This window comes from Tiliqua scincoides, chromosome 2 (assembly GCF_035046505.1).
Source record: "Tiliqua scincoides isolate rTilSci1 chromosome 2, rTilSci1.hap2, whole genome shotgun sequence".
Taxonomy (NCBI): domain Eukaryota; kingdom Metazoa; phylum Chordata; class Lepidosauria; order Squamata; family Scincidae; genus Tiliqua; species Tiliqua scincoides.
In genome coordinates, this window is record NC_089822.1 from 135,689,612 (window position 1) to 135,698,518 (window position 8,907).

Here is an 8,907-nt window from a genome sequence, read left to right on the forward strand (position 1 = left end):
ATAGAGAGAGGGTGCTGACAGCCACAATAGTCTTTGAAGCCCAGGTCTACTAGCCTTCTTGATGCAGAGCCCATCAGCAAGTTCAGGTAAGATAGGAAAATGTTAGATCCCAGGAACTTTCTGGGGCCCCTCCTTTGGCTCCTGGGCCCCCTTTCTGACCCTGAGCCCGGGTACAAATTACCCCCTTTGCCCCCCTCTCCTAGGCCCTTCCCTTACTTCAGGGCTCTATTGCAACTGCATCAGCACTACAAAGTTGGATAGGATCGGGTCTTTGGAATAGCTACTTCTGGTTCTGAGAGTATGTTCATAACCACTGATGCGGACTGGAATCCCCATGACATCACACAGAAACATGTCATGAAAACTTAGGAAATTTCTTTTCCATCACTCCCATCACCTTCACAGTCACTATGAAAAGAGTGTTTAAGGGCACAATCCTAAGCAGGTCTACTCAGAAGTAAGTTCTATTGTGTTCAATGGGACTTATTCCCAGGAAAGTGAGGTTAGGATTGTAGCTGGGCAGCCCAATCCTGAGCTGCCCGGGGCGCCCAAGCTTGGCTGCACCAAGAACAGCTGCAGCCAGATCCTGCATGCCCTGAGCTACTGCGGGAGGCACCTTGGGAGAATGGGACTTTCATCCCCTTCTCCCAGGTAAGGTAAGCAGCCCCACAATGGGGCTACTCACTTTACCGCCAACCAAAAGGTCAAAGGTAAGGTAAAGGCACTCGTGTAGGGCACGGAGCCCTCCATGAGTGCCTTGGATCCTGCGGAGCTCCGCCTCCCTCCCCCAGCAGGACTCCCACCCACCTCTGTCCCTGCCCCCACCTCCCCGTCATGCCTCCTCCCCCCCCCCGCCCTCTCTCAGCCCCCTGCTGGCCTCCCCCCTCCCCGGAAACTCCTCCCTGCCCCGTCCCGTCCCTGCTTACTGTACCATGGGTGGGCAACTGCCCCACGATAGCCCAGCACTGACTGGTGCTGGGCTAGCACAGGCGAGAGCCCTGCTGAGAGGCTTGCAAACGTACCTTATGGCATGTTTGCGACAGTGCTCGGTGGCATGAAGCCGTGCCTCCAAGCCCAGGATTGGGCTCTAAGACTACAATCCTATCCACACTTACCTGGGAGTAAGATCCATTCACTATTATGGGACTTACTTCTGAGTAGACATGCATAGGATTAGGTAATGAATCCATGTGAAGCAATCAAAAATATGTACTAGGTGTCTTACTGCCCAGTCCTGTTCCCCAACACTGGCACCAGTGCAGTCATAGTGGTAGAGCACCTGCTGCATCCAAAGGTGTGGGGGGCGGGTGATCAGACAGCAAGCAGGAAGAAAGGAAAAATATTTTTTACATATTCCCTGCTAGGGTGCCCAGTCTCCTCAGGCTTGGATCAGCCATTTTGCTGGTGTATGTCCTAGGAGAAAAAGGGCAGGGAAGCTTGGGAAAGAGAAGAGAAGATCTGAGCATGCCAGTGCCACCCCACCTTCCCCCTCCCCACTCCTGCCCTTCCTCCAATCTCCCCCAACCACCCTGCTCCCCCTGCCCTGCCCATGACATCCTCCACCAGCTGTGCCAATATAGGCCTCTGGAACCACTGCTGCACATCTTGCTTCGGTGCCCATTAACTCTAACATGACAATAAAGCACTTTGCCCTGCCAGAACACTAGTGCCAGCAGTGCATTGGGGCTTTAATTTCTTTTCAGTAAAAAATTATCACCAGTTGGGTATTTTTATATGAACACACCTCATTACCTTTCCACACATAATTTACAGATACAGGCACATTTCATACTTTTTCTTCTGAATGTGGGGAACCTGCTCATGCTTAGCAAAGAATGAGCACCCCTTGTACAAGTGCCTCTTGTAGTAGAAGTGGCAGGAAGCATATGCACAGCAGGAAATATACTCTTCCTCCAGCCTCTGGGCACCTACAATACCAAACAAATAGCTTACTATATTCATACATAGTCTGTGTCATGCAAAGCCAAGATTCTAGGGAAGTAATTATTACACCCTTTTTAATCTAGAAACCTAGGTGTGGTTTATTATCCTGGGCAGGAAAGGGAATTAGCCACTCAGTCTGACTGCTTGACAGCCCAATCCTATGCATGTCTCCTCAGAAGTAAGTCACATTATAGTCAATGGGGCTTACTCCCAGGTAAGTGTGTATAGGATTGGGCAGCCACGGTGTAGGCTACCTCATGAGGAAGCTGCTTGAACCATTCACTAAAGAGGCTATGCTGTGTCTCCAAAACTAGACGTGATAGGGCAAAATGGATGCCATTTTTGGAATCTGCACCTCAAATATGCCCAGGAGTTGGTGTAACTGATTTAAGGAATCAAAATGTGTGTTGGCCTGTGTTCTGTGAGTAGATGGTATCAGTGGCTCCCATCCCTTGGAACTCTTGCTATTCCAGTACAGTTAGGTGGTATTAGTGCTGCTTGCATCCAGAGAATATGAGTGTCAGCATGAAATGGGTATGGCTGAGTAGGCGTACAGTTAAACCATACAAAGGCCTTTGCATGTATCATATGTGGGCAGAGATGGAGCAGCAGGGCAAAGAAGTTCACACTTAGTTAGCATACTGTCCACAAATGGGGAAGGATGAACACCAATGCAGAAGCACCGTAAGAGAAAAGCTCTAGAAATATTATTAGGCCCAATGCATTTTCAGTGAATACCATACTCTTCTTCAGGAAGACTGATCCAGCAGAGCAGCCTTCTGTAATTACTTTGAGGCACTACAGAAATGCTGTTTTGCTTGATCAGATACCTGAAGAATATCTACACAGATATCTACACAGATACCTGAAGAATATCTGCGTCCTGAGTACACTTCTGTACTGCAGCGAGTCATGGACTCTTCGCTCACAACAGGAGAGGAAACTGAGCACTTTCCACATGCGCTGCCTCCGACGCATCCTCGGCATCACCTGGCAGGACAAAGTTCCAAACAACACAGTCCTGGAACGTGCTGGAATCCCTAGCATGTATTCACTGCTGAAACAGAGACGCCTGCGTTGGCTTGGTCATGTCGTGAGAATGGATGATGGCCGGATCCCAAAGGATCTCCTCTATGGAGAACTCGTGCAAGGAAAGCGCCCTACAGGTAGACCACAGCTGCGATACAAGGACATCTGCAAGAGGGATCTGAAGGCCTTAGGGATGGACCTCAACAAGTGGGAAACCCTGGCCTCTGAGCGGCCCGCTTGGAGGCAGGCTGTGCAGCATGGCCTTTCCCAGTTTGAAGAGACACTTTGCCAGCAGTCTGAGGCTAAGAGGCAAAGAAGGAAGGCCCATAGCCAGGGAGACAGACCAGGGACAGATTGCACTTGCTCCCGGTGTGGAAGGGATTGTCACTCCCGGATTGGCCTTTTCAGCCACACTAGACGCTGTGCCAGAACCACCTTTCAGAGCGCGATACCATAGTCTTTCGAGACTGAAGGTTGCCAATACAATCTACACAAAACGCAATAGGCCAAATAATGAAAAACATTTCTAGGACACCTTTGAAGCTTCTCCTGTTGATACTATCCACAACTTCAGAATCAGGAACCTGCCTCACACTGGAAAATACGTGTGAGAAATCAAAACAGATTGCACCGAATACGGACTGCACTGTCCGTATAAGATCGTCAGTCCGCAATCATGCACATATCATCCTGATGTCAACAGTCTTTGGATACAGCTGTGATTGTTGCCATTGCAGCCCTTGGTACCCCTCACAATGTTGCCACAAAATTATTCTCACACTCTGAGACCTTATTCCTTCTCCATGGAAAGTGTGTGCAAGCTCATGTACACTTTCTATAGAGAGCACTCCAAAAGGGAGGCATCAGAGCTCCAGACTACCTACAAGATTAAACCTGGTTTCAGAGTAGCAACTTTAAGATATGTTGAAGTTATGTATGTAGATATGTAGTTGAACAAGACAAGTAGTTCAAGATATGTTGGAAGAAGGCTGCTGTTACTCAGTGGTGAGGAAAATACACACTGTACATGCTCAGATGCTCACTTGAAGACTGAGCACTCACACTGAAAATAGATTCTGGGGCTGAATGCTGGCTCAAATTAAGCCATGTTCATCCACTATTGAGACTGTTCCTCTTGTGGTTATGTCACAAAAGTGCACTCTTGACTTGGCCTTGACCTCTTTCCTTTAATGAAGATCAGTCCTTCCCAATTACCATTTACCAGCTGCTGTGCTTTCAAAGAGATGAAGGCAAATGTATTTGCTTCCAAATGGCTTTCATGCCTTCTATCAAAAGCTGAGTAAGGCCAGACGTTTCCAAGTGACTCATGGATCTAGCTTTCTCAGCCATTCAACACTTTGGGATTACCACCCATTGTGCATCATTTCATCCTATCTGTGATGTCCAGACTGGCTGAGTGTTAAATACTCTAGTGAATTGTAGTGCTAAACTAAAGAATGAACAGAACCACATTTTTTAGGTATTCATCTCTCCCAAAGCATTGAGCCAAATGTTTTTTGGTTTTTTTCCCCCCAGATTTGCCACACAATCCTGTGCATGTTTACTCCAATTCTACTCTGTTAACAGGGCTTTAATCACAGGTCAGTGTGTATAGGATTGCAGTACTCTGAATACTTTTGAAACATATATGTATTTCTTTTTTTCACATTTTTATACTGCCCTTCCTCCAAGGAGTTGAGGGTAGTGTACATGGTTCCTTTTTATCAGGGATGGGCGAGTCCAGCGCGGCTTGAAGGAAGAGCTTAGCTGAGATGGTAGGGTTGAGAGATAGGCTGAGAGAAAGAGACTGGCCCAAGGTCACCCAGGAAGCTTCCTGGTTGAGTGGTGTCATGCAAATGTGGTTGGGATTGATGTATGCTCTGACCTTTTTTTGAACTGGGGTGGAGCACTCCACCTAGTGATAGCTACTGGTTTTATTCCCTTTATTTTATTTGGATAAGGTGAGCTGTATCTTCTCAGCCATGAGTTAACAGTGTTAGTCCTAATTGTATTATGTTTCTTATAAGAGTAGGTGTTGGAGGATCCTCTAGTGACCAGTGTTTCTCAAACTGTGGGTCAGGACCCACTAGGTGGGTCGTGAGCCAATTTCAGGTGGGTCCCCATTCATTTCAATATTTTATTTTTAATATATTACATTTGATGCTACCATGGTATGTGACTGCATATGAGGAAATGTTACAGACCTGTTTTTTTTAACAGGCTACTATACATATACTTTTAACAATGATTGTAAATGAGACTTACTCCTGGGTAAGTGTGGGAAGGATTGCAACCTAGGATTGTCAAAGTTTTTCCTGCTTGCTGATGTCACTTCCGGTCATGACATCACTTCTGGTGGGTCCTGACAGATTCTCATTCTAAAAAGTGGGTCCTGCTGCTAAATGCGTGAGAACCACAGCTCTAATCTAATGCTTTTCTTCCTGCCTTCATCTTCAGTCTGTCTGTGAGAGTATGTTTGAATGCGGGCAGAGCCTGCAGCAGTTGTGTGCCTAATGATTCCTGACTAGTAGTTTAACTGCAGCTGAATATGTACAGTCAGAGTAGTATAGATAAGAGTTTGTTTTTATTGTATGGGGGAAAATCTTTGGTCTTCTTGGAGCTCACCATTTTGAGCATAAGCTCTCTGATTTTGGTTATGGAATTTGATTTTCTAATAAAATTCTATTTTTTCTGTAAATGCTGGTGTTTTGGTTCTGAATAAGGGAAGAGTTTTCTTTAAGATTATCCTTGAATAGTTGGTTACACTACTAGGAGTGGGATGTGTAGTAAATCAACCCTGACCTCTGTCACAAGTGGGGATTTCCCAGCTCCATAGTACTCTATTGCACAAAAATCATAATATTCTGTATTTATGAAATGTTTAACTGGCAGCCTTGTGAGATATGCAGAGTGAGCTTGGGCAAGAATCAGTATCTGTAAGTAAGCAAAAAAAGTGTTGATTGCTTAACAATGATTCTAGTGGCATCAAGGCCAGCTCACACCACCAAATGGCTTTTAGGGAAGTTCAACCAGACCTGACCAAGACATCTTCCACCCCAAATAACTACATTATATCACCTATGCATGCTGCATTGGATTGCTTGCAGTGTTGCAGATGATATGATAGAAGTATGGTGATAGAAGTGTCCTCTACCAATTTGCAAGCAATTTGGGTTGTATTTCATTTCAATTCTAGTTTAAAACTTTTATCCTGCTTCTCCAGAAGGACTGAAAGCAGCTAATAATAAGATTGGAGAATCAACAAAGCATAGCAAAACAATTTCCCCAGGGCAGCAAAAAGCCTTTTACTCAAAGCTAAGAAATACTGGAGAAGGTTCTTGGTTTTATGAGGCAGTGTGCTGGGAAAGCTAGGGACTTCCTGGGGTTTTTGCACTGAAAGCAGCTGAAACCTGAATGTAATTGAGTGTGTGGTTCTCTCTTCCTGCTGGGTTCTGAAGGCCTCCAGCCACTCAGTCAGCAACAGGACAATAGGGCTGAGTCATTCACTTTGTCAGCTTCCCTGTGTAGAAATACCTCCTTTAACTTTTGGCCTCTGGAGGAAGCAAATTCCTGATGAACTGCTTCTGAGGTGGGGTTTCCTGTAGGTCGGAGTTGGGGAAACAAGGCTCTTGCGAAATAACAGCAGAGCTAAAGTGTGGCCTGCTGGAGGCAGAAGGGCCCTGACACGGAGATGAAGTCAGACTGGCATCACTCACTCCACTCTGAGAGTACTGGTTGAGAGCTGCTTTGGGGAGTATGTTGAAACTGCATTACATTTGAACATTAAAACAGTCCAATCCTATGAACATTTTTCAGAAGTTCCACTTCTCAGTTCGCTCCAAAAGCTGCTGAGTTTGAAAGGATTTATCTCCAAGTTAGTGTGCCTGTTGCTTTTATTTAATTATTCCTATAAATAGGAATATATTATTCCTATAAATAGGAATAATGTGCCTTTTTATTGCTGTTTGTGGCTGAATGCAGTAAAACCAACAGCCAACTATCTGGAAGCTGCAGGGCAAAACTGGCCATCTGTGGTGAAAGCGAAAGGAAGGAGGGCAAGGCCCCATCTCCTTTTCTGCTTAATTCTTCCTACTGAAGAAAACTGTTTTACTGGGGAAAATTAGCTTTTGCTGCAGCTACCAAGGCTAGGGAACCAGATAAGGCCTTGGAGAGCTTCCCTCCCTGGTGAACAGGAAGCCTCAAAGACGGGGACTGGGGTCCCCTTTCTTCTATATTCAACAGTAATGGAATGTGGCTGTTCTGAAGGTGTGGCAAAGCCGCTCCCACTCAAATGAACTTGGTCCAGGCAAGTACAGTATAAGAAGTTTATTGCAGGGCTGAAGGAATAAAGCCATAAAAAAGGGCAGGGAGTTGCAAACAGATCAAAACAAGGTGTGTATCACAAAACAAACAGGTACAACGAAAAGGTGGGGCAGCTGGCAAATGTTGACAAGAGATTAAGATGCATGTGGCAAAATAAAGCAACTTTCCCTAATGCATTTAGCTGAATACTGACCCTGATCTAGTTTACTCATTCTTCCAAGTTTTAGGCCATGCACCCACAAAATGTTGCAAAGTGGGTAAATGTAACCTTTTCATTTCAGCAGCTGTTCTCCAGGGATAGACCCAGCAACACATACAAACATCCTTGCTCGCAAACTTAAAATTTTTCAGTTGATGTCAGGGCTCTATTTGGTTGGAGAGTTTATAACCACTTGGACACCTTACCTGCCCCTTGACCTAGTCAGTTGGAATTGGACACCCAGTTGATGGTTGCATGTCAATCCCAGCAGGAGTACAGGCCAGGATCTATTGTGCTTTTTGGCAGTGGCATAGCTAAGGGGGTGCAGGGGTAGCAGTTGCACTGGGCAACAAGCTTTAGGGGGGCAACAAGGTGAGCTTGACACTAGTGGCCAAAATTGTGAAAAAATTTAGTATGTACGAATAATACCATCATGTTATATATCATTAGAAAGCTAATTTAATGTAGAATGCAATGAAACAAACCCCATTGGAATATCTGTATTCTATCAAAAGTCATGGCCAATTAACCAGAAAACAAAAACGCAACTGCCTTATGGAACAAAAAGTGGATTTTCGTAACTCAAAACTGACCCTTGAGACTGATTGTTCTGAGTCAATGAGATGTTGTTATGATACAGCATGGAACCAATAAGGTGTTAATATGAGTCAGCTCTCATTTCCATGTATCATAACACAGCTACTCCTGCTAGAGGCACTTTTTCAAGTGGTGTTCCTTTTATATTTAGCAGGGGGAGAATAACCATCCCTCTTCACCCCAGCACAGTGTCTCTAACCAATAATGGGCACACTTTTTATTTATTTACTTATTTTGTCATGGGGGCGGCTACAAAATCTTCTTTGATCCCAGGTACCATATGTATGCCTTAGCTATACCACTGGGTGGGGAGAGGTCATAGATCAAGTGGGTGGTGAACCACTGGGGAGAGGAGGCAGGTTTCCCCCCAGTTTGCACTTTTTAAAAAGTCCAGGGGTGATGCCACTTCCAGTTGTGACATCACTTCTGGGGCATCATTTTGAGCTCTGCACTGAGCTACACGTTCATTAGCTACACCACTGCTTTTTGGAAAGCCAGATGGGAAGACAGGCAATCCATAAAAGGAACTGCCTGTCCTGTCATGTGGTCTCACTGCAGTGGTATTGAATTCAAAGTCCCTGGACCATGGCTACTGCAGCAAGATGTCTCAGTAGCTTTTAAGGAGATTGAAATGTCACAGAAACCTGTGTGTGTGTTTGTGTGTGTGTGTGTGTGTGTGTGTGGAGTTTCTGGAGTCTAATCTGCCATGTGGGTGGAGGAGGAAGGCTTGGCCCAGCAGCTCCTCCTCAGAATAGCTCTCTTGTAAAAATTTGACCAGAGCTCAACCTGAATGTGGAGAACAGAGTGTTGGACAC